The following is a 27,588-nucleotide window of genomic DNA, read 5'->3' on the forward strand; positions in this document are numbered from 1 at the left end:
TACCTCAGCATTCATTATAAATATCTTTATATACATACATATATACCTTCCAATGCACCTATACACACATATATCTATATAAAAATATATACATACATATACACATATATACACACACACACACACATATATATATATATATATATATATATTTTTTATTTTTTTTTCTTGTCAGGAACAGCAAGGTCCCTAGTGACGTTACTACATTCTAGTGTGCATGAACAGGTACTGAATGGCAATTTTTGAGGATCTGATCAGAAAACATTATGGTCGACCTAAGAAAGATTTTCAAGTCGATCTCAGGGAGTCGATGAGTCGATGAGGGGTCTGAGAGAAATCTATTCTACAAATATGACTCCCTCCATAAATATTATCACGTCTGTGATCGTGCCACAGACCAATGTAACCTTACTATACATACATATACATATAGGTATAGATCTATCTGATATGCATCATAATATCACGTCCATATCCACCCAGTCAGATATTGTTGGTGCCGACAGGGACACCCCCCACGTCTGTGTCTCCCATATAGTTTTCTCTTGGAAAAAATATACCTCTACTGACATGTTGACATAATTACATGTACACAGTACCATTAGGAGTCGACAGCACCGACATAGTCATTCCCTTTGTGGCAGAGCCCTCAGCCTCAAATATGCCGTCACACGTGTACCAAACACCCACCGACATTACACTGGCTATAAGGGATAGACCCCAGTACATTCTGTCATGGAAACACAGAAGGAGTTTACCAGCTCATTTTCCCCAGCGCCCATGATATAGTGTTTTTATTTCACTTTATGTTACACCAAAACCACTGTGCCCCCACCCCCTCGTTTTCCACTATGATCCATGCAGCAGTGTTTAGGAAGGACCAGCGTCTCTGTGAGGAGAAAATGGCGCAGGATAGAGCTATGAGGGCTAAGCCACGCCCCCTCATCGCCGCGCTTCAGTCCCGCTCAAAGCTACACATTATACTGGCGGGGGTCCTATATTTAGTGCCTAGGCACTTTTAATACACATTTTTGCCAGTTTACAACTTCAGTGTTCATGCTGCCCAGGGCGCCGCCCTGCGCCCTGTCAGTGCCGCTGTGTGTGTGGGAGCATGGCGCGCAGCGCGACCGCTGCGGTACCTCAACACTGAAGTCTTCTGCCGTCACTGAAGTCTTCTTTTCTTCTTTTACTCACCCGGCTTCTTTCTTCTGGCTCTGTGAGGGGGGTGACGGCGCGGCTCCGGGAACAAGCAGTTAGGCGCACCAAGTGATCGAACCCTCTGGAGCTAATGATGTCCAGTAGCCAAAGAAGCAGAGCCCTTGAACTGAGAAGAAGTAGGTCTGACTTCTCTCCCCTCAGTCCCACGATGCAGGGAGCCTGTAGCCAGCAGGTCTCCCTGAAAATAAAAAACCTAACATAAAGTCTTTTCAGAGAAACTCAGTAGAGCTCCCCTGTGTGTGACCAGTCTCGCTGGGCACAGAATCTAAACTGGAGTCTGGCGGAGGGGCATAGAGGGAGGAGCCAGTTCACACCCAATCAAAGTCTTAAAGTGTGCCTATGTCTCCTGCGGATCCCGTCTTTACCCCTTGGTTCTTAAAGAATCCCCAGTATCCTCTAGGACGTATGAGAAATATATATTCACTAATATTGTACAGGTTGAGTATCCCTTATCCAAAATGCTTGGGACCAGAAGTATTTTGGATATCGGATTTTTCCGTATTTTGGAATAATTGAATTCCATAATGAGATATCATGGTGATGAGACCTAAGTTTAAGCACAGAATGCATTTATGTTTCATATACACCACACACAGCCTGAAGGTCATTTTAGACAATATTTTTAATAACTTTGTGCATTAAACAAAGTGTGTGTACATTCACACAATTCATTTATGTTTCATATACACCTTATACACACAGCCTGAAGGTCTTATAATACAATAATTTTAATAACTTTGTGTATTAGACAAAGTTTGTGTACATTGAGCCATCAGAAAACAAAGGTTTCACTTTCTCACTCTCACTCAAAAAAGTCCGTATTTCGGAATATTCCGTATTTCGGAATATTTGGATATGGGATACTCAACCTGTATATCATTTTTAATATTTTGCCACCTAGCTGATCCTCCTGTGGGATCCTGTGACTCTCCTCTGTACAGTCCTGGGAATACAGAGGACGGGGACATCTCTCTGGGGTATCTCTGTTACTGGGTCCATCTGTAGGAGACACACAGTGACTGAGTACATTGTATATATGTGATTATCAGGTGATGTGTGTATATAGGGGCCCCCATACCGGCTCTCCCCTGTACAATACATGACAGTCTCCTCTTACCCAGTGATGAGAGGGGCCGGTGATTCTCCATCATCACGTCCTTGTACAGACTCCTGTGTTCCTCTATATACTCCCCCTCCTGCATGGAGATATAGACAGTGACATCCTGACACCTTATAGGAACCTAACACACACAATGATACAGTCATCACCCAGACACATCCCCTGGTGTTATTATATAATGTCCCATTCCCAGCAGTCACCTCTCCAGTCATCACCAAGACACATCCCCTGGTGTTACTGTATAATGTCCCATTCCCAGCAGTCACCTCTCCAGTCATCACCCAGAAACATCCCCTGGTGTTACTGTATAATGCCCCATTCCCAGCAGTCACCTCTCCAGTCATCAACCAGACACAACCCCTGGTGTTACTGTATAATGCCCCATTCCCAGCAGTCACTTCTCCAGTCATCACCCAGACACATCCTCCAGTGTTACTGTATAATGCCCTATTCCCAGTAGTCACCTCTCCAGTCATCAACCAGATATGTCCCGTGGTGTTACTGTATAATGTCCCATTCCCAGCAGTCACCTCTCCAGTCATCACCCAGACACATCCCCTGGTGTTACTGTATAATGTCCCGTTCCCAGCAGTCACCTCTCCAGTCATCACCCAGACACGTCCCCCGGTGTTACTGTATAATGCCCCATTCCCGGCAGTCACCTCTCCAGTCATCACCCAGACAAGTCCCCCGGTGTTACTGTATAATGCCCCATTCCCAGCAGTCACCTCTCCAGTCATCACCCAGACACATCCCCTGGTGTTACTGTATAATGCCCCATTCCGGGCAGTCACCTATCCAGTCATCACTAAGACACGTCTCCTGGTGTTACTGTATAATGTCCCATTCCCAGCAGTCACCTCTCCAGTCATCACCCAGAAACGTCCCCTGGTGTTACTGTATAATGCCCCATTCCCAGCAGTCACCTCTCCAGGCATCACCCAGACACATCCCCTGGTGTTACTGTATAATGCCCCATTCCCGGCAGTCACCTCTCCAGTCATCACCCAGAAACGTCCCATGGTGTTACTGTATAATGTCCCATTCCCAGCAATCACCTCTCCAGACATCACCCAGACACATCCCCTGGTGTTACTGTACAATGTCCCATTCCCAGCAGTCACCTCTCCAGACATCACCCAGACACATCACCTGGTGTTACTGTATAATGTCCCATTCCCAGCAGTCACCTCCAGTCATCACCCAGACACGTACCCTGGTGTTACTGTATAATGTCCCATTCCCAGCAGTCACCTCTCCAGTCATCATCCAGACACTGTTATGAGCCACGGCTGTGGCTCATTTCCATTTTTGCATTTTGGTTATGTATTTTATGTTATACTTCTGTTCATGTTCCCCGTGGGTGTCATGGGGTGCTCGGAGCTCACCCTTAAGGAGGGGATACTGTTATGAACCACAGGTAGTGCTTCATTCCTATTTTATGTTTATAAAGTTGTCTTGCATGCCAGGATTTCCTGTTGCTCTGTTTTAGAATACTCTTGTCTGCTGCCGCTGGTGAGTCTGTGTAATTGCAGCTTGTTCCCATGTGTTCAGCCTCACCTGGCTGCTAATTGCATCTTGTCAGTTTGGAGTCATGCAACAGGGCAGCTGCATGAGATTATTAATTAGGCCTCTCTGTTATATGCTGGCTGACTGCAATTCACAGACGCTGGTGATATTTCTGGGTATCCAGCTTGAGTTCTGAGCTTGGTTCCTGCTAGTTCCTGAGCTTCCTGTGTCGATTCCTGTGTCAGTCCCTGTGTCGATTCCTATGTCTGATCCCGTGTCCTGCCGTGAGGCGTTCCTGTCCTGAGGTCCAGTGCCTTTGCCTGTGCCTGGTCAAGTTTCTGGCTTCTTGGTGTCCACCGGTCTGTCGTTTGGGATTCTGCCTGTCCTCCAGTTCTTAGAGTCTGTGTCAGCAGCATTGGGAGTTCCTGTCCGTTTGCCAGTATTCGTACCGGTTCCGTGAGTAGCGGTTCTGCCGCGTCAGTCGGCCTAGGCCGCTGTATTCCATTATTATTTCTGTCACTGGTGTTTTGCAGAGGGTTCTGCTTATGCTGTCACCGCCGGTACACAAAAGTATTGTGTGGGCGTGTGGTCAGCATTTCCTTTGTTGTTCTTTTCCTTTGGCGGCAAACCGCACATACATTTAGTTTTAGGCTAGTTAGTAGCCCCTGGCTTTCGGTTGTTTCAGTAAGAGGGCCCCTTGTTATCACCCTGTCTCGGTACACTCTTTGTCTCACTAAGACCTGAGGGGGCATCGAAGTTGGGCAGACGTAATCCGCCCTTCAAACGTGGCTGCCATGGGCTCAAGCAACCATAGTCTCGCAAGAGTGTACTGACAGCACGGGCGAGACAACGGAGATAGGGCGCCAGGGGCTATTCCCTTTCCATTCCCCTTTCCCAGCATTACGTTCCAGTGCTCCGGTCCTTGCAATAAGATCTCCTCAGACCAGAGTGCTGGAATCATAACAGACACGTTCCCTGGTGTTACTGTATAATGCCCCGTTCCCGGCAGTCACCTCTCCAGTCATCACCCAGACACATCCCCTGGTGCTACTGTACAGTGATCGCAAAAACGCGCTATGGCGCGTATTTTACCCCATTATTGATGGTGGGGACTCAAAAATAAAAAACCGCCGGGTCCCTAAGGACGCGCTCTGACTAGCAGCGCTGTCCTGCACTGTCAGTCAGTTTTTGTCTCCACGGCAGCAGAGGGAGGAACTTGGAAGGGGAGGAGATCGAGAGTATGTTCACTCCCGCCTCCCCTCACTGTCTGCTCTGCGCGCACACCGCCCCCTCTCCTGCCGGCACCTCCCACTTAGCCTCACCGGCCCCACCCCCTTCTGTCTTCTCCGTGTCCCCTTCCATGTATTGCTGCGTAACTGGCAGTGGCGGCTATCAGCGCTCCACCCATTGCAGCCCAGCCTGTGCATCAGCGGGTCTGAGTGTGAGCGGCGTCTGCCCAGTACTCCGTGGCGGACAATCAGGGGGGTGGAAAGAAGAAAGGTCTGCTACTAAGCGCCGGGGTCAGCGCCGTGCACCCGCTCCTCTGCGAGACCCGGTCCTGCACTACAGGTGACAGATTGAGGATGCGCTATTGTGCCCGGGCTAAAATCCGGAGGCCGATATCTTGTAATGCAGGGACGGCCGAGCCTCTGCCTGCCCACAGGTCCCCTCTCTCAGTGCCTTCCTCCAAAGTTTGTGAGTTGTTCTGAGGGAGCAGAATACGTGTTGCATAGGGATTTCATTTGTCACACATTACACTGTGTTCATGCAAACCTTGCTGTTGCAGTGTCTTTACCGTAACTATCACTGATGTAACATAGTACTGGTCACCTAGAAATCTAAGTGGTTTTTTTTTAATGTTATTTTAGTCATACTGTATTGAATGATGGCATTAGCATATTATCAATGTACATTACTACCTCCTATCTTCTGAAAATAAGAATTTACTTACCGATAATTCTATTTCTCGGAGTCCGTAGTGGATGCTGGGGTTCCTGAAAGGACCATGGGGAATAGCGGCTCCGCAGGAGACAGGGCACAAAAAAGTAAAGCTTTTACCAGATCAGGTGGTGTGCACTGGCTCCTCCCCCTATGACCCTCCTCCAGACTCCAGTTAGGTACTGTGCCCGGACGAGCGTACACAATAAGGGAGGCAATTTGAATCCCGGGTAAGACTCATACCAGCCACACCAATCACACCGTACAACTTGTGATCTAAACCCAGTTAACAGTATGATAACAGAAAGAGCCTCTTAAAGATGGCTCCTTAACAATATAACCCGAATTTGTTAACAATAACTATGTACAGTATTGCAGATAATCCGCACTTGGGATGGGCGCCCAGCATCCACTACGGACTCCGAGAAATAGAATTATCGGTAAGTAAATTCTTATTTTCTCTATCGTCCTAAGTGGATGCTGGGGTTCCTGAAAGGACCATGGGGATTATACCAAAGCTCCCAAACGGGCGGGAGAGTGCGGATGACTCTGCAGCACCGAATGAGAGAATTCCAAGTCCTCTTTTGCCAGGGTATCAAATTTGTAGAATTTTACAAACGTGTTTTCCCCCGACCACGTAGCTGCTCGGCAGAATTGTAATGCCGAGACCCCTCGGGCAGCCGCCCAAGATGAGCCCACCTTCCTTGTGGAATGGGCCTTAACAGATTTAGGCTGTGGCAGGCCTGCCACAGAATGAGCAAGTTGAATTGTGTTACAAATCCAACGAGCAATCGTCTGCTTAGAAGCAGGGGCACCCAACTTGTTGGGTGCATATAGTATCAACAGCGAGTCAGATTTTCTGACTTCAGCCGTCCTTGAAATGTATATTTTTAAGGCTCTGACAACGTCCAACAACTTGGAGTCCTCCAAGTCGCCAGTGGCCGCAGGCACCACAATAGGTTGGTTCAGGTGAAACGCTGATACCACCTTAGGGAGAAAATGCGGACGAGTCCTCAGTTCTGCCCTATCCGAATGGAAGATTAGATAAGGGCTTTTATAAGATAAAGCCGCCAATTCAGATACTCTCCTGGCGGAAGCCAGGGCCAGTAACATAGTCACTTTCCATGTGAGATATTTAAAATCCACCTTTTTCAATGGTTCAAACCAATGGGATTTGAGGAAATCTAAAACTACTTTTAGATCCCACGGTGCCACCGGAGGCACCACAGGAGGCTGTATATGCAGTACTCCTTTAACAAAAGTCTGTACCTCAGGAACTGAGGCCAATTCTTTTTGGAAGAATATTGACAGGGCCGAAATTTGAACCTTAATAGATCTCAATTTGAGACCCATAGACAATCCTGATTGTAGGAAATGTAGGAAACGACCCAGTTGAAATTCCTCCGTCGGAACACTCCGATCCTCGCACCACGCGACATATTTTCGCCAAATGCGGTGATAATGTTTCGCGGTGACTTCCTTCCTTGCCTTAATCAAGGTAGGAATGACTTCTTCTGGAATGCCTTTCCCTTTTAGGATCTGGCGTTCAACCGCCATGCCGTCAAACGCAGCCGCGGTAAGTCTTGAAAGAGACAGGGACCCTGTTGTAGCAGGTCCCTTCTCCGAAGTAGAGGGCACGGGTCGTCCGTGACCAACTCTTGAAGTTCCGGGTACCAAGTCCTTCTTGGCCAATCCGGAGCCACTAGTATTGTTCTTACTCCTCCTCACCGTATAATCTTCAATACCTTTGGTATGAGAGGCAGAGGAGGAAACACATATACTGATTTGTACACCCAAGGTGTTACCAGTGCGTCCACAGCTATTGCCTGTGGATCTCTTGACCTGGCGCAATACTTGTCCAGTTTCTTGTTGAGGCGAGACGCCATCATGTCTACCATTGGTCTTTCCCAACAGTTTATTAGCATGTGGAAGACTTCTGGATGAAGACCCCCCTCTCCCGGGTGAATATCGTGTCTGCTGAGGAAGTCTGCTTCCCAGTTGTCCACGCCCGGGAAGAACACTGCTGACAGTGCTATTACGTGATTCTCCGCCCAGCGAAGAATCTCGGCAGCTTCTGCCATTGCACTCCTGCTTCTTGTGCCGCCCTGTCTGTTTACATGGGCGACCGCCGTGATGTTGTCCGACTGAATCAACACCGGTTTTCCTTGCAGGAGTGGTTCCGCCTGGCTTAGAGCATTTTAGATTGCTCTTAGTACCAGAATGTTTATGTGAAGAGACTTTTCCAGGTTCGTCCATACCCCCTGGAAGTTTCTTCCTTGTGTGACTGCTCCCCAACCTCTCAGGCTGGCGTCCGTGGTCACCAGGATCAAATCCTGTATGCCGAATCTGCGGCCCTCCAATAGATGAGCCTTTTGCAACCACCACAGAAGATATACCCTTGTCCTTGGCGACAGGGTTATTCGCAGGTGCATCTGAGGATGCGACCCTGACCATTTGTCCAACAGATCCCTTTGGAAAATTCTTGCATGGAATCTGCCGAATGGAATTGCTTCGTAAAAAGCCACCATTTTTCCCAGGACTCTTGTGCATTGATGTACAGACACCTTTCCTGGTTTTAGGAGGTTCCTGACAGGTCGGATAACTCCTTGGCTTTTTCCTCGGGAAGAAAAACCTTTTTCTGAACCGTGTCCAGAGTCATCCCTAGGAACAGCAGACGTATCGTCGGAAAACAGCTGCGATTCTTGGAATATTTAGAATCCAGTCGTGCCGTCGAAGAACTACTTTAGATAGTGCTCTTCCGACCTCCAACTGTTCTCTGGAACTTGCCCTTTTTAGGTCGTGCAAGTAAGGGATAATTTAGATGCCTTTTTTCTTTGAAGAAACATCTATTTCGGCCATTACCTTGGTAAAAAGGCCCGGGGTGCCGTGGATAATTCAAACGGCATCGTCTGAAACTGATATTGACAGTTCTGTACCACGAACCAGAGGTACCCTTGATGAGAAGGACAAAATTTGGACATGGAGGTAATCCTTGATGTCCAGGGACACCATATAGTCCCCTTTTTTCCGGTTCGCTATCACTGCTCTGAGTGACTTTATCTCGATTTGAACCTTTTATGTAAGTGTTCAAAACATTTTAGATTTAGACTATGTGTCACCAAGCCGTCTGGCTTCAGTACCACAATATAGTGTGGAAAAATAATACCCTTTTCCTTGTCGTAGGAGGGGTACTTTGATTATCACCTGCTGGATATACAGCTTGTGAATTGTTTCCAATGCTGCCTCCCTGTCGGAGGGAGCCGTTGGTAAAGCAGACTTCAGGAACCTGCGAGGAGAAGATGTCTCGACTCTCCAATCTTTACCCCTGGGATAATACTCGTACGATCTAGGGGTCAACTTGCGAGTGATCCCACTGCGCCCTGAGACTCTTGAGACTACCCCCCCACCTTGAGTCCGCTTGCACGGCCCCAGCGTCATGCTGAGGACTTGGCAGACGCGGTGGAGGGCTTCTTTTCCTGGGAAAGGGCTGCCTGCTGCAGTCTACTTCCCTTACCTCTATGTCTGGGCAGATATGACTGGCCTTTTGCCTGCATGCCCTCATGGGAAAGGAAAGATTGAGGCTGAAAAGACGGTGTCTTTTTTAGCTGAGATGTAACTTGGGGTAAAAAAGGTTGGATTTCCCAGCTGTTGCTGTGGTCCCCAGGTCCGATGGACCGACCCCCAAATAACTCCTTCCCTTTATACAGCAATACTTCCATCTGCCGTATGGGATCTGTATCACCTGACCACTGTCGTGTCCCTGACATCTTCTGGGAGATATGGACAACGCACTTATCTTGATGCCAGAGAGCAAATATCCCTCTGTGCATCTCACATACATATATATAGAATGCATCCTATTAAATGCTCTACATGAATAAAATATTTTCAGTCAGGGAATCCGACCAAGCCAACCCAGCACTGCATCTCCAGGCTGATGGCGATCGCTGGTCGCAGTATAACCACCGTATGTGTGTATATACTTTTTAGGATATTTTTCCAGCTTCCTATCAGCTGGCTCCTTGAGGGCGGCCGTATCTGGAGACGGTAACGCCACTTGATAAGCGTGTGAGCGCCTTATCACCCTAAGGGGTGTTTCCCAACGTACTCTAATTTCTGGCGGGAAAGGGTATAACGCCAATATTTGCTATCGGGGTAACCCTACGCATCATCACACACTTCATTTTATTTTATCTGATTCAGGAAAAACTACAGGTAGTTTTTTCACTCCCACATAATACCCTTTCTTGTGGTACTTGTAGTATCAGAAACACGTAACACCTCCTTCATTGCCCTTAACGTGTGGCCCTAATGAGAAATACGTTTGTTTATTCACCGTCGACACTGTATTCAGTGTCCGTGTCTGTGTCTGTGTCGACCGACTGAGGTAAATGGGCGTTTTTAAAACCCCTGACGGTGTTTCTGAGACGCCTGGACCGGTCCTAATAGATTGTCGGCCGTCTCATGTCGTCAACCGACCTTGCAGCGTGTTGACATTCTCACGTAATTCTCTAAATAAGCCATCCATTCCGGTGTCGACTCCCTAGAGAGTGACATCACCATTACAGGCAATTTCTCCGCCTCCTCACCAACATCGTCCTCATACATGTCGACACACACGTACCGACACACAGCACACACACCGGGAATGCTCTGACAGAGGACAGGACCCACTAGCCCTTTGGGGAGACAGAGGGAGAGTCTGCCAGCACACACCAAAAACGCTATAATTATATAGGGACAACCTTATATAAGTGTTTCTCCCTTATAGCATCTTTTATATATATATACAATATCGCCAAAATCAGTGCCCCCCCTCTCTGTTTTAACCCTGTTTCTGTAGTGCAGTGCAGGGGAGAGCCTGGGAGCCTTCTCTCCAGCTTTTCTGTGAGAGAAAATGGCGCTGTGTGCTGAGGAGATAGGCCCCGCCCCTTTTTCGGCGGGCTCGTCTCCCGCTATTTTTGAAGTTAGGCAGGGGTTAAATATCTCCATATAGCCTCTGTGGGCTATATGTGAGGTATTTTTTGCCTCTAATAAGGTTTTTATTTGCCTCTCAGAGCGCCCCCCCCAGCGCTCTGCACCCTCAGTGACTGTTGTGTGAAGTGTGCTGAGAGGAAAATGGCGCACAGCTGCAGTGCTGTGCGCTACCTTTATGAAGACTCAGGAGTCTTCAGCCGCCGATTTTGGACCTCTTCTCTCTTCAGCGTCTGCAAGGGGGCCGGCGGCGCGGCTCCGGTGACCATCCAGGCTGTACCTGTGATCGTCCCTCTGGAGCTAGTGTCCAGTAGCCAAGCAGCAAATCCACTCTGCACGCAGGTGAGTTCACTACTTCTCCCCTAAGTCCCTCGTTGCAGTGATCCTGTTGCCAGCAGGACTCACTGTAAAGTAAAAAACCTAAGCTAAACTTTCTCTAAGCAGCTCTTTAGGAGAGCCACCTAGATTGCACCCTTCTCGTTCGGGCACAAAATCTAACTGGAGTCTGGAGGAGGGTCATAGGGGGAGGAGCCAGTGCACACCACCTGATCTGGTAAAAGCTTTACTTTTTTGTGCCCTGTCTCCTGCGGAGCCGCTATTCCCCATGGTCCTTTCAGGAACCCCAGCATCCACTTAGGACGATAGAGAAAAATGGGTTATTTTGTATAAGTGCTCTACCTGGTGCAATGTGCTCCACCTGGCGCAATGCGTGTAACGTGCTCCCCCTGGCATAATGTGTGTAACGTGCTCCACCTGGCGCAATGTGTGTAACGTGCTCCCCCTGGCGCAATGTGTGTAACGTGCTCCCCCTGGCGCAGTGGGTGTAACATGCTCTACCTGGCGCAGTGGGTGTAACGTGCTTCCCCTGGCGCAATGTGTGTAACGTGCTTCCCCTGGCGCAATGTGTGTAACGTGCTCTACCTGGCATAATGTGTGTAACGTGCTCCCCCTGGCGCAATGTGTGTAACGTGATCCCCCTGGCGCAATGTGTGTAACATGCTCTACCTGGCGCAATGTGTGTAACATGCTCTACCTGGCGCAGTGGGTGTAACGTGCTCCCCCTGGCGCAATGTGTGTAACGTGATCCCCCTGGCGCAGTGGGTGTAACATGCTCTACCTGGCGCAGTGTGTGTAACGTGCTTCCCCTGGCGCAATGTGTGTAACGTGCTTCCCCTGGCGCAATGTGTGTAACGTGCTCTACCTGGCATAATGTGTGTAACGTGCTCCCCCTGGCGCAATGTGTGTAACGTGATCCCCCTGGCGCAATGTGTGTAACATGCTCTACCTGGCGCAGTGGGTGTAACGTGCTCCCCCTGGCGCAATGTGTGTAACGTGCTCCCCCTGGCGCAATGTGTGTAACGTGCTCCACCTGGCGCAATGTGTGTAACGTGCTCCCCCTGGCGCAATGTGTGTAACGTGCTCCCCCTGGCGCAATGTGTGTAACGTGCTCCCCCTGGCGCAATGTGTGCAACGTGCTCTCCCTGGCGCAATGTGTGTAACGTGCTCCCCCTGGCGCAATGTGTGTAACGTGCTCCCCCTGGCGCAATGTGTGTAACGTGCTCCCCCTGGTGCAATGTGTGTAACGTGCTCCACCTGGCGAATGGGTGTAACGTGCTCTACCTGGCGCAGTGGGCGCAACGTGCTCTACCTGGCGCAATGTGCGTAACGTGCTCTACCTGGCGCAGTGGGTGTAACGTGCTCTACCTGGTGCAATGTGTATAATGTGCTCTACCTGGTGCAATGTGTGTAACGTGCTCCACCTGGCGAATGGGTGTAACGTGCTCTACCTGGCGCAGTGGGTGTAACGTGCTCTACCTGGCGCAATGTGCGTAACGTGCTCTACCTGGCGCAGTGGGTGTAACGTGCTCTACCTGGTGCAATGTGTATAATGTGCTCTACCTGGTGCAATGTTTGTAACGTGCTCTACCTGGCGCAATGTGTATAACATGTATAGGAGGTCCTACCTGGTGCAATGTGTACAAGCGGCACTACTATGATGTGGCCATGCCCCTTCTCCACGAAAACATGAACCTAAATTTTTGCGGCGCGCCTTCGCCGCGCACTGTCCGTTCCTTTCTTCACATTATAGGAGGAGGAGTAGAACCAGTTCAGTTTCTGCTAAAGGGCACCAAAATGTCTAGTTAAAGCCCTGTTGCAGAGTGTCCTGTATGCTGCACAGCCCAGCAGCACTGTCACTCCCCCTCCTCCCCCTTGCAGCACTCTTTTAGCGTCAAAATCAAGTCTGTGTTTTATGTTTGAATCATTAATAAGATTAATAAGAACCTTTATTCCGATGGAACCCAAAAAAGGACAGGCAGGACCCCAAGTTTTAAAAGTGAGGGGTCCCTGGGACCCACTTTTTTTTGGGCTTAGCGCGATCACTGCTGTATAACGCCCCATTCCCAGCAGTCACCTCTCCAGTCATCACCCAGACACATCCTCTGGTGTTACTGTATAATGTCCCATTCCCAGCAGTCATCTCTCCAGTCATCACCCCGACACATCCCCTGGTGTTACTGTATAATGCCCCATTCCCAGCAGTCACCTCTCCAGTCAGCAGCTGAATGATCTTGTTGGTGAGTTTCAGGATCTTCTGGTCATTGTGCCTCTCATGTATCAGTGAGTGAGGTGGAGGCACCGTGATGGGGCTCTGGGGGTCATTCCGAGTTGATCGTAGCTGTGCTAAGTTTAGCACAGCTACGATCATGAACTCAGACATGCGGGGGGACGCCGACGTTTCGCCCCCTCCCGCCCATCGGCCGCCTCTGCCTATCAATTAAGCAGAGGCGATCGTAGCGCGACGGAAGGCCATGCGCCGTCGCACTGCGGCGCCGGCACATGCGTAGTTCTGACACGATTGCTACGCTGCGAAAAACTGCAGCGTGCGATCGGGTCAGAATGACCCCCTCTGGGTCCTGCTCAATATTTATACATAGGGATGGCTCTTCATGTCTGAAATTCTGCTTTTCATATAATAGTAATCACGCTATCACCCTGCACCTAATCAGTGAGGAGGGCATATTTTTATTTTATTTCAATTTGCACAGAGATTTCCTGCACTTAACCTGATGTTCAGCTCTTCATTATATTACACAATATCATAAACTGTATATGTTGTATTATACATCATTTATGTCCCCTCTCCCCTATATAATAATAATACCACATATCAGCATGTGCCGGAAGCTGTGTTATTCTCCTCATATATCACTGTACTGTCCCCTCTCCCCTATATAATAATAATACCACATATCAGTGTGTGCCGGAAGCTGTGTTATTCTCCTCATATATCACTGTACTGTCCCCTCTCCCCTATATAATAATAATACCACATATCAGTGTGTGCCGGGGGCTGTGTTATTCTCCTCATATATCACTGTACGGTCCCCTCTCCCCTATATAATAATAATATCACATATCAGCGTGTGCCGGGAGCTGTGTTATTCCCCCTCATATATCACTGTACGGTCCCCTCTCCCCTATATAATAATAATACCACATATCAGCGTGTGCCGGGAGCTGTGTTATTCCCCCTCATATATCACTGTACGGTCCACTCTCCCCTGTATAATAATAATACCACATATCAGTGTGTGCCGGGGGCTGTGTTATTCTCCTCATATATCACTGTACTGTCCCCTCTCCCCTATATAATAATAATACCACATATCAGTGTGTGCCGGAAGCTGTGTTATTCTCCTCATATATCACTGTACTGTCCCCTCTCCCCTATATAATAATAATAATACCACATATCAGCGTTTGCCGGGAGCTGTGTTATTCCCCCTCATATATCACTGTACGGTCCACTCTCCCCTGTATAATAATAATACCACATATCAGTGTGTGCCGGGGGCTGTGTTATTCTCCTCATATATCACTGTACTGTCCCCTCTCCCCTATATAATAATAATACCACATATCAGTGTGTGCCGGAAGCTGTGTTATTCTCCTCATATATCACTGTACGGTCCACTCTCCCCTATATAATAATAGTACCACATATCAGCGTGTGCCGGGAGCTGTGTTATTCCCCCTCATATATCACTGTACGGTCCCCTCTCACCTATATAATAATAATACCACATATCAGCGTGTGCCGGGAGCTGTGTTATTCCCCTCATATATCACTGTACGGTCCCCTCTCCTCTATATAATAAGATTTTACTTACCGGTAAATCTATTTTCTGTAATGTCCTAGTGAATGCTGGGGACTCCGTAAGGACCATGGGGATTATACCAAAGCTCCCAAACGGGCGGGAGAGTGCGGATGACTCTGCAGCACCGAATGGGCAAACACAAGGTCCTCCTCAGCCAGGGTATCAAACTTGTAGAACTTTGCAAAAGTGTTTGAACCCGACCAAGTAGCTGCTCGGCAAAGCTGTAATGCCGAGACCCCTCGGGCAGCCGCCCAAGAAGAGCCCACCTTCCTTGTGGAATGGGCTTTTACTGATTTTGGAGGCGGCAATCCAGCCGCAGAATGAGCCTGCTGAATCGTGTTACAGATCCAGCGAGCAATAGTTTGCTTTGAAGCAGAAGCACCCAGCTTGTTGGATGCATACAGGATAAACAGCGAGTCAGTTTTCCTGACTCCAGCCGTTCTGACTACATAAATCTTCAAAGCCCTGACTACATCTAGTAACTTGGAATCCTCCAAGTCACGAGTAGCCGCAGGCACCACAATAGGTTGGTTCAAATGAAAAGATGACACCACCTTCTGCAGAAATTGCGGACGAGTCCGTAATTCTGCCCTGTCCATATGGAAAACCAGATAGGGGCTTTTATATGACAAAGCCGCCAATTCTGACACACGCCTAGCCGAAGCTAAGGCCAATAGCATGACCACCTTCCACGTGAGATATTTTAACTCCACAGTCTTAAGTGGCTCAAACCAGTGAGATTTCAGGAAACTCAACACCACGTTAAGATCCCAAGGTGCCACTGGTGGCACAAAAGGGGGCTGAATATGCAGCACTCCCTTTACAAACGTCTGAACTTCAGGAAGAGAAGCCAGTTCCTTTTGAAAGAAAATGGATAGGGCCGAAATCTGGACCTTAATGGACCCTAATTTTAAGCCCATAGTCACTCCCGACTGTAGGAAGTGAAGGAAACGGCCCAGCTGGAATTCCTCTGTAGGGGCCTTCCTGGCCTCACACCAAGCAACATATTTTCGCCATATACGGTGATAATGTTTTGCTGTCACGTCCTTCCTAGCCTTTATCAGCGTAGGAATAATCTCATCCGGAATGCCTTTCTCCGCTAGGATCCGGCGTTCAACCGCCATGCCGTCAAACGCAGCCGCGGTAAGTCTTGGAACAGACAGGGCCCCTGTTGCAACAGATCCTGTCTGAGAGGCAGAGGCCATGGGTCCTTTGTGAGCATTTCTTGCAGTTCCGGATACCAAGTCCTTCTTGGCCAATCCGGAACAATGAGTATTGTTCTCACTCCTCTTTTTCTTACGATTCTCAGCACCTTGGGTATGAGAGGAAGAGGAGGAAACACATAAACCGACTGGAACACCCACGGTGTCACTAGTGCGTCCACAGCTATCGCCTGAGGGTCTCTTGACCTGGCGCAATACCTTTGTAGCTTTTTGTTGAGGCGGGATGCCATCATGTCCACCTGTGGCAGTTCCCATCGATTTGTAATCTGTGTGAAGACTTCTTGATGAAGTCCCCACTCTCCCGGGTGGAGGTCGTGCCTGCTGAGGAAGTCTGCTTCCCAGTTGTCCACTCCCGGAATGAACACTGCTGACAGTGCTTGCACGTGAATCTCCGCCCAGCGAAGAATTCTGGTGGCTTCCGCCATCGCCACCCTGCTTCTTGTGCCGCCCTGGCGGTTTACATGAGCCACTGCGGTGATGTTGTCTGACTGAATCAGCACCGGTTAGTTGCGAAGCAGAGGCTCCGCTTGACTCAGGGCGTTGTATATGGCCCTTAGTTCCAGGATATTTATGTGCAGACAAGTCTCCTGACTTGACCACAGCCCCTGGAAATTTCTTCCCTGAATGACTGCCCCCCACCCTCGAGGCTTGCATCCGTGGTCACCAGGACCCAGTCCTGTATGCCGAACCTGCGGCCCTCGAGAAGGTGAGCACTCTGCAGCCACCACAGAAGAAACACCCTGACCACTTGTCCAACAGATACCACTGAAAGGTCCTCGCATGGAACCTGCCGAAGGGAATGGCTTCGTATGATGCCACCATCTTTCCCAGGACTCGCGTGCATTGATGCACCGACACCCGTTTCGGTGTTAAGAGGTCTCTGACCAGAGTCACAAGCTCCTGGGCCTTCTCCGCCGGGAGAAACACCTTCTTCTGGTCTGTGTCCAGAATCATGCCCAGGAAGGGCAGACGCGTCGTAGGAATCAGCTGCGACTTTGGAATATTCAGAATCCAGCCGTGCTGTTGCCACACCTCCCGAGAGTGTGCTACGCTGATCAGCAACTGCTCTCTGGACCTCGCCTTTATGAGGAGATCGTCCAAGTATGGGATAATTGTAACTCCTTGCTTTCGCAGAAGCACCATCATTTCTGCCATTACCTTGGTAAATATTCTCGGTGCCGTGGACATACCAAACAGCAACGTCTGGAATTGGTAATGACAGCCCTGTACCACAAATCTGAGGTACTCCTGATGAGGTGGATAAATGGGAACATGCAGGTAAGCATCCTTTATGTCCAGAGACAGCATAAAATCCCCCTCTTCCAGGCTTGCAATGACCGCCCTGAGCGATTCCATCTTGAACTTGAACCTTTTCAGGTAAATGTTCAGGGATTTTCAATTTAATATGGGTCTGACCGAACCGTCCGGTTTCGGTACCACAAACATTGTGGAATAGTAACCCCTTCCATGTTGAGGGAGGGGAACCTTTACCACCACCTGCTGGAGATATAATTTGTGAATTGCCGCTAACACTACTTCCCTTTCTATGGGGGAAGCTGGCAGGGCCGATTTGAGGTAACGGTGAGGGGGCATCATTTCGAATTCCAGCTTGTATCCCTGAGACACAATCTGTATAGCCCAGGGATCCACCCGTGAGCGAACCCACTGGTGGCTGAAATTTCAGAGACGCGCCCCCACCGCTCCTGGCTCCACCTGTGGAACCCCAGCGTCATGCGGTGGATTTAGTGGAAGCCGGGAGGACTTCTGTTCCTGGGAACTAGCTGTATTGTGCAGCTTCTTTCCTCTACCCCTGCCTCTGGCAAGAAAAGACGCACCTCGGACTTTCTTGCCTCTTTGCGATCGAAAGGACTGCATTTGGTAATACGGTGCTTTCTTAGGTTGTGAGGGAATATATGGTAAAAAAATTGACTTCCCAGCCGTAGCTGTGGAAACTAGGTCCAAGAGATCGTCCCCAAACAATTCCTCACCCTTATAAGGTAAAACCTCCATGTGCTTTTTTGAGTCGGCACCACCTGTCCATTGCCGAGTCCACAGGACCCTTCTGGCAGAAATCGACATTGCATTTATTCTAGAGCACAGTAGGCAAATGTCTCTCTGGGCATCCCTCATATATAGGACAGCGTCTTTTATATGCCCCAGGGTCAGTAATATAGTATCCTTGTCCAAGGTATCAAGTTCCTCAGATAGAGTATCTGTCCATGCTGCTACAGCACTACACATCCAGGCCGACGCAATTGCCGGCCTTAGTAGGGTACCTGAATGTGTATAAACGGACTTCAGGATACCTTCCTGCTTTCTATCCGCAGGATCTTTTAGGGTGGCCGGATCCTGTGACGGCAGGGCTACCTTCTTAGATAAGCGTGTCAAAGCTTTGTCTACCCTAGGGGATGATTCCCAGCGTAACCTGTCCGTTGGCGGGAAAGGATAAGCCATAAGTAACCGTTTGGAAATCTGCACTTTCCTATCAGGAGAATCCCAAGCTTTTTCACATAACTCATGTAAAGGGGGAAAAGTCACCTCTTGCCTTTTTTCCCCATACATATAAACCCTCTTGTCAGGGACTGGGGTATCCTCTGTGATGTGCAATACATCCTTCATTGCTATAATCATGTAGCGGATGGCTTTAGCCATTTTAGGCTGCAACTTTGCATCATCGTCATCGACACTGGAGTCAGAATCCGTGTCGATATCTGTGTCAACAATTTGGGATAGTGGGAGCTTCTGAGACCCTGACGGCCTCTGCGCTGTAGGATCAGGCATGGGTTGAGACCCTGACTGTCCCAAGGCTTCAGCTTTATCCAACCTTTTATGCAAGGAGTTTACATTATCATGTAACACCTTCCACATATCCATCCAATCAGGTGTCGGTGCCGTCGGCGGAGACACCACATTCATTTGCACCTGCTCTGCTTCCACATAGCCTTCCTCGTCAAACATGTCGACACAAGCGTACCGATACACCACACACACAGAGGATGCTCTATTTGAGGACAGAACCCCCACAAGGCCCTTTGGAGAGACAGAGAGAGAGTATGCCAGCACACACCCCAGCGCTATATGACCCAGGAATCACACAGTAACTTAGTGTTTACCCAGTAGCTGCTGTATATACTGATTTTGCGCTAAATTTATGTGCCCCCCCTCTCTTTTTACCCTCTTTCTACCGTGATTCTGCAGGGGAGAGCCTGGGGAGCTTCCTCTCAGCGGAACTGTGGAGAGAAAATGGCGCTGGTGAGTGCTGAGGAAGAAGCCCCGCCCCCTCAGCGGCGGGCTTCTGTCCCGCGATTTTGTGTAAAACAATGGCGGGGGCTCATGCATATATACAGTGCCCAACTGTATATATGCTCTTTTATGCCAAGAGGTACTTAATTGCTAACCAGGGCGCCCCCCCGCCCCCCTGCACCCTGCACCCTACAGTGACCGGAGTGTGCGGGTTTAATGTGGGAGCAATGGCGCACAGCTGCAGTGCTGTGCGCTACCTCATATGAAGACTGGAGTCTTCTGCCGCCGCTATCAAAGTCTTCTTGCTTCTCACGCCGGCTTCTGGCTCTGCGAGGGGGACGGCGGCGCGGCTCCGGGATCGGACGACCAAGGGTGCATTCCTGTGTTCGATCCCTCTGGAGTTAATGGTGTCCAGTAGCCTAAGAAGCATGACCTATCCGCAGTTAGTAGGTTTGCTTCTCTCCCCTCAGTCCCACGTAGCAGAGAGTCTGTTGCCAGCAGATCTCTCTGAAAATAAAAAATCCTAACAAAATACTTTCTTATTAGCAAGCTCAGGAGAGCTCACTAAAGTGCACCCAGCTCGTCCGGGCACAGATTCAAACTGAGGTCTGGAGGAGGGACATAGAGGGAGGAGCCAGTGCACACCAGTATTCCTAATTCTTTCTTAAAGTGCCCTGTCTCCTGCGGAGCCCGTCTATTCCCCATGGTCCTTACGGAGTCCCCAGCATCCACTAGGACGTTAGAGAAAATAATAATACCACAGTGTGTGCCGGAAGCTGTGTTATTCTCCTCATATATCACTGTACAGCCCCCTCTCCACTATATAATAATAACACCACATATCACGGGGGGATCAGTACTAAATGCCGCCGGCCGGAATCCCGGCGGTCGAAATACCGACGCCGGAATCCCGACCACACAATCCCGACAGGGGTGGCGAGCGGAACGCAGCCCCTTGCGGGCTCGCTACGCTCGCCACGCCGCGGGCACACTATTATATTCTCCCTCTATGGGTGTCGTGGACACCCACGGAGGGAGAATATGTCGGGATTGTGGCGGTCGGGATTCCGGCGTCGGTATTTCGACCGCCGGGATTCCGTCCGGCAGCATCTTGACCGCATCCCGGACTAGCAATACTAAGTAAAGATATATCAATGCACAGTAAAGACTGGATGGATATCACAGGGCACTTGCACTACATAACCTTGAAGTATCCCGGCGGCATCTTGACCGCATCACGGGAGCTGTGTTATTCTCCTCTTATATCACTGTACTGTCCCTTCTCCCCTATATAATAATACCACATATCAGCGTGTGCCGGGAGCTGTGTTATTCCCCTCATATATCACTGTACCGTCCCCTCTCCCCTATATAATAATACCACATATCAGTGTGTGCCGGGAGCTGTGTTATTCCCCCTCATATATCACTGTGCGGTCTCCTCTCCCCTATATAATAATAATAATAATACCACCACATATCAGTGTGTGCCGGGGGCTGCGTTCCCCCCTCTCCCCTAATAATAATATCAATAATACCACATATCAGCGTGTGCCGGGTACTGTGTTATTCTCCTCATATATCACTGTACGGTCCACTCTCCCCTATATAATAATAATAATACCAGATATCAGTGTGTGACGGGGGCTGTGTTATTCTCCTCATATATCACTGTACGGTCCACTCTCCCCTATATAATAATAATACCACAAATCAGTGTGTGACGGGGGCTGTGTTATTCTCCTCATATATCACTGTACGGTCCCCTCTCCCCTATATAATAATAATACCACATATCAGTGTGTGCTGGAAGCTGTGTTATTCTCCTCATATATCACTGTACGGTCCCCTCTCCCCTATATAATAATAATACCACAAATCAGTGTGTGCCGGGGGCTGTGTTATTCTCCTCATATATCACTGTACTGTCCCTTCTCCCCTATATAATAATAGTATCACATATCAGCGTGTGCCGGGAGCTGTGTTATTCTCCTCATATATCACTGTACGGTCCCCTCTACCCTATATAATAATAGCACATATCAGTGTGTGCCGGGAGCTGTGTTATTCTCCTCATATATCACTGTACTGTCCCCTCTCCCCTATATAATAATAATATCACATATCAGCGTGTGCCGGGAGCTGTGTTATTCTCCTCATATATCACTGTACGGTCCACTCTCCCCTATATAATAATAATACCACAAATCAGTGTGTGCCGGGGGCTGTGTTATTCTCCTCATATATCACTGTACTGTCCCTTCTCCCCTATATAATAATACCACATATCAGCGTGTGCCGGGAGCTGTGTTATTCTCCTCATATATCACTGTACGGTCCACTCTCCCCTATATAATAATAATACCACAAATCAGCGTGTGCCGGGAGCTGTGTCATTCGGTCCACTCTCCCCTATATAATAATAATACAACAAATCAGTGTGTGCCGGGGGCTGTGTTATTCCCCTCATATATTACTGTACAGTCCCCTCCCCCCTATATAATAATAATAATAATACCACATATCAGTGTGCCGGGAGCTGTGTTATTCCCCTCATATATCACTGTACTGTCCCCTCTCCCCTATATAATAATAATACCACATATCAGTGTGTGCTGGGGGCTGTGTTATGCCCCCTCATATTTCACTGTACGGTCCCCTCTCCCCTATATAATAATACCACATATCAGCGTGTGCCGGGAGCTGTGTTATTCCCCTCATATATCACTGTACGGTCCCCTCTCCCCTATATAATAATACCACATATCAGCGTGTGCCGGGAGCTGTGTTATTCCCCTCATATATCACTGTACAGTCCCCTCTCCGCTATATAATAATAATACCACATATCAGTGTGTGCCGGGAGCTGTGTTATTCCCCCTCATATATCACTGTACGGTCCCCTCTCCCCTATATAATAATAATACCACATATCAGCGTGCCGGGAGCTGTGTTATTCCTCTCATATATCACTGTACGGTCCCCTCCCCCCTATATAATAATAATAATAATACCACCACATATCAGTGTGTGTCGGGGGCTGTGTTATTCCCCTCATATATCACTGTACGGTCCCCTCCCCCCTATATAAAAATAATAATAATAATACCACATATCAGTGTGCCGGGAGCTGTGTTATTCCCCTCATATATCACTGGCCCTCATTCCGAGTTGTTCGCTTGTTATTTTTCTTCGCATCGGTGCGATTTTCCGCTAACTGCGCATGCGCAATGTTCGCACTGCGGCTGCGTCAAGTAAATTTGCTAAGACGTTTGGTATTTTACTCACGGCATTACGAGGTTTTTTCTTCGTTCTGGTGATCGGAGTGTGATTGACAGGAAGTGGGTGTTTCTGGGCGGAAACTGACCGTTTTATGGGTGTGTGTGGAAAAACGCTGCCGTTTCTGGGAAAAACGCGGGACTGGCTGGAGAAACGGGGGAGTGTCTGGCCGAACGCTGGGTGTGTTTGTGACGTCAAACCAGGAACGAAACTGACTGAACTGATCTCAGTGGCAGAGTAAGTGTCGAGCTACTCAAACTGCTAAGAAATTTCTATTCGCAATTTTGAGAATCTATCGTTCGCAATTCTGCTAAGCTAAGATTCACTCCCAGTAGGCGGCGGCTTAGCGTGTGCAATGCTGCTAAAAGCAGCTTGCGAGCGAACAACTCGGAATGAGGGCCACTGTACGGTCCCCTCTCCCCTATATAATAATAATACTACTACCACATATCAGTGTGTGCCGGGGGCTGTGTTATTCCCCCTCATATATCACTGTACGGTCCCCTTTCCCCTATATAATAATAATATCACATATCAGTGTGTGCCGGGAGCTGTGTTATTCCCCCTCATATATCACTGTACGGTCCCCTCTCCCCTATATAATAATAATACCACAAATCAGTGTGTACCGGGGGCTGTGTTATTCCCCCTCATATATCACTGTACGGTCCCCTCTCCCCTATATAATAATAATACCACATATCAGTGTGTGCCGGGGGCTGTGTTATTCCCCCTCATATATCACTGTACGATCCCCTCTCCCGGGTTCACTACGGCTGGCCGGCGGTCGGGCTCCCGGCGACCAGCATACCGGCGCCGGGAGCCCGACCGCCGGCTTACCGACAGTGTGGCGAGCGCAAATGAGCCCCTTGCGGGCTCGCTGCGCTCGCCACGCTACGGGCACGGTGGCGCGCTACGCGCGCCACACTATTTTATTCTCCCTCTATGGGGGTCGTAGACCCCCACGAGGGAAAATAAGTGTCGGTATGCCGGCTGTCGGGCTCCCGGCGCCGGTATACTGAGCGCCGGGAGCCCGACCGCCGGCATACAGAAGACCACCCCCTCTCCCCTATATAATAATAATACTACTACCACATATCAGTGTGTGCCGGGGGCTGTGTTATTCCCCCTCATATATCACTGTACGGACCCCTCCCCCCTATATAATAATAAAACCACAACATATCAGTGTGTGCCGGGGGCTGTGTTATTCCCCCTCATATATCACTGTACGGTCCCCTTTCCCCTATATAATAATAATAATATCACATATCAGTGTGTGCCGGGGGCTGTGTTATTCCCCCTCATATATCACTGTACGGTCCCCTTTCCCCTATATAATAATAATACCACATATCAGTGTGTGCCGGGAGCTGTGTTATTCCCCTCATATATCACTGTACGGTCCCCTCTCCCCTATATAATAATAATACCACAAATCAGTGTGTACCGGGGGCTGTGTTATTCCCCCTCATATATCACTGTACGGTCCCCTCTCCCCTATATAATAATAATACCACATATCAGTGTGTGCCGGGGACTGTGTTATTCCCCTCATATATCACTGTACGGCCCCCTCTCCCCTATATAATAATAATACCACATATCAGCGTGTGCCGGGAGCTGTGTTATTCCCCTCATATATCACTGTACGGTCCCCTCTCCCCTATATAATAATACCACATATCAGTGTGTGCCGGGGACAGTGTTATTCCCCCTCATATATCACTGTACGGTCCCCTCTCCCCTATATAATAATAATACTGTACGGTCCCCTCTCCCCTATATAATAATACCACATATCAGTGTGTGCCGGGGACTGTGTTATTCCCCCTCATATATCACTGTACGTTCCCCTCTCCCCTATATAATAATACCACATATCAGCGTGTGCCGGGGACTGTGTTATTCCCCCTCATATATCACTGTACGGTCCCCTCTCCCCTATATAATAATAATACCACATATCAGCGTGTGCCGGGAGCTGTGTTATTCCCCTCATATATCACTGTACGGTCCCCTCTCCCCTATATAATAATACCACAAATCAGTGTGTGCCGGGGACTGTGTTATTCCCCCTCATATATCACTGTACGGTCCCCTCTCCCCTATATAATAATAATACCACATATCAGCGTGTGCCGGGGACTGTGTTATTCCCCCCATATATCACTGTACGGTCCCCTCTCCCCTATATAATATTAATACCACATATCAGTGTGGGCCGGGGACTGTGTTATTCCCCTCATATATCACTGTACGGCCCCCTCTCCCCTATATAATAATAATACCACATATCAGCGTGTGCCGGGAGCTGTGTTATTCCCCTCATATATCACTGTACGGTCCCCTCTCCCCTATATAATAATAATACCACAAATCAGTGTGTACCGGGGGCTGTGTTATTCCCCCTCATATATCACTGTACGGTCCCCTCTCCCCTATATAATAATAATACCACATATCAGTGTGTGCCGGGGACTGTGTTATTCCCCTCATATATCACTGTACGGCCCCCTCTCCCCTATATAATAATAATACCACATATCAGCGTGTGCCGGGAGCTGTGTTATTCCCCTCATATATCACTGTACGGTCCCCTCTCCCCTATATAATAATACCACATATCAGTGTGTGCCGGGGACTGTGTTATTCCCCCTCATATATCACTGTACGGTCCCCTCTCCCCTATATAATAATAATACTGTACGGTCCCCTCTCCCCTATATAATAATACCACATATCAGTGTGTGCCGGGGACTGTGTTATTCCCCCTCATATATCACTGTACGTTCCCCTCTCCCCTATATAATAATACCACATATCAGCGTGTGCCGGGGACTGTGTTATTCCCCCTCATATATCACTGTACGGTCCCCTCTCCCCTATATAATAATAATACCACATATCAGCGTGTGCCGGGAGCTGTGTTATTCCCCTCATATATCACTGTACGGTCCCCTCTCCCCTATATAATAATACCACAAATCAGTGTGTGCCGGGGACTGTGTTATTCCCCCTCATATATCACTGTACGGTCCCCTCTCCCCTATATAATAATAATACCACATATCAGCGTGTGCCGGGGACTGTGTTATTCCCCCCATATATCACTGTACGGTCCCCTCTCCCCTATATAATAATAATACCACATATCAGTGTGTGCCGGGGACTGTGTTATTCCCCTCATATATCACTGTACGGCCCCCTCCCCCTATATAATAATAATACCACATATCAGCGTGTGCCGGGAGCTGTGTTATTCCCCTCATATATCACTGTACGGTCCCCTCTCCCCTATATAATACCACATATCAGTGTGTGCCGGGGACTGTGTTATTCCCCCTCATATATCACTGTACGGTCCCCTCTCCCCTATATAATAATAATACCACATATCAGCGTGTGCCGGGGACTGTGTTATTCCCCCCATATATCACTGTACGGTCCCCTCTCCCCTATATAATAATACCACATATCTCTGTGTGCCGGGGACTGTGTTATTCCCCCTCATATATCACTGTACGGTCCCCTCTCCCCTATATAATAATACCACATATCAGCGTGTGCCGGGGACTGTGTTATTCCCCCTCATATATCACTGTACGGTCCCCTCTCCCCTATATAATAATAATACCACATATCAGCGTGTGCCGGGAGCTGTGTTATTCCCCTCATATATCACTGTACGGTCCCCTCTCCCCTATATAATAATACCACAAATCAGTGTGTGCCGGGGACTGTGTTATTCCCCCTCATATATCACTGTACGGTCCCCTCTCCCCTATATAATAATAATACCACATATCAGCGTGTGCCGGGGACTGTGTTATTCCCCCCATATATCACTGTACGGTCCCCTCTCCCCTATATAATAATACCACATATCAGTGTGTGCCGGGGACTGTGTTATTCCCCCTCATATATCACTGTAAGGTCCCCTCTCCCCTATATAATAATAATACCACATATCAGCGTGTGCCGGGAGCTGTGTTATTCCCCTCATATATCACTGTACGGTCCCCTCTCCCCTATATAATAATACCACATATCAGCGTGTGCCGGGGACTGTGTTATTCCCCCTCATATATCACTGTAAGGTCCCCTCTCCCCTATATAATAATAATACCACATATCAGTGTGTGCCGGGGACTGTGTTATTCCCCCCATATATCACTGTACGGTCCCCTCTCCCCTATATAATAATACCACATATCAGTGTGTGCCGGGGACTGTGTTATTCCCCCTCATATATCACTGTAAGGTCCCCTCTCCCCTATATAATAATAATACCACATATCAGTGTGTGCCGGGGACTGTGTTATTCCCCCTCATATATCACTGTACGGTCCCCTCTCCCCTATATAATAATACCACATATCAGTGTGTGCCGGGGACTGTGTTATTCCCCCTCATATATCACTGTACGGTCCCCTCTCCCCTATATAATAATACCACATGTCAGTGTGTGCCGGGTACTGTGTTATTCCCCCTCATATATCACTGTACGGTCCCCTCTCCCCTATATAATAATAATACCACATATCAGTGTGTGCCGGGAGCTGTGTTATTCCCCCTCATATATCACTGTACTGTCCCCTGCCCCCTATACCGTGGGAGTCACACCCTCATAGCCCCGCCCCTCACACCCTTATAGGCCCGCCCCTCAAACCTGCCTCATTGCGCCTATACCTCATTACATCACATCTCTGTCATTACACATCTACAGAGACACTCACCCCGGCCACACGGCGTCCGTTCCCAAGAAGAGGAAATTACACACCCCACTTCCGGTACGTTCCTTCCGCTTTTCTTGCGTTCCACCACACAAAAAGGATATGCGTTCCATAACTTGCTGTATGTGCGTTCCACCGTCTTTCCGGGATATGTGTTCCACGACTCTTCCAGTGCAGCAGCCGTCTGA

The 27,588-nt window shown here is 48.8% G+C and overlaps 1 protein-coding gene and 1 long non-coding RNA gene across 3 annotated transcripts in view; one reads left to right on the plus strand and one right to left on the minus strand.

The window, feature by feature from the left end:
- Positions 1-27,588, plus strand: part of LOC135054595 (oocyte zinc finger protein XlCOF6.1-like) — a 164,661-nt gene that overhangs the window by 114,776 nt on the left and 22,297 nt on the right. The window contains exon 1 of one of the 2 annotated variants that reach the window (XM_063957773.1): positions 27,368-27,457. The exons of the other annotated variant lie outside the window; for it this stretch is intronic. The gene's annotated coding sequence lies outside the window, so the exon portion shown is untranslated. Of the gene's footprint in view, positions 1-27,367; positions 27,458-27,588 lie in introns of those variants that run through there. 2 annotated transcript variants of the gene reach the window in all.
- LOC135054606 (uncharacterized) lies at positions 1,859-27,555 on the minus strand. Its single transcript, XR_010243541.1, has 3 exons — positions 27,404-27,555; positions 2,336-2,414; positions 1,859-2,217 (listed from the first exon to the last, which is right to left on the minus strand). It is a non-coding gene; the product is annotated as an uncharacterized LOC135054606 (long non-coding RNA).

This window comes from Pseudophryne corroboree, chromosome 3, assembly GCF_028390025.1.
Source record: "Pseudophryne corroboree isolate aPseCor3 chromosome 3, aPseCor3.hap2, whole genome shotgun sequence".
NCBI lineage: Eukaryota > Metazoa > Chordata > Amphibia > Anura > Myobatrachidae > Pseudophryne > Pseudophryne corroboree.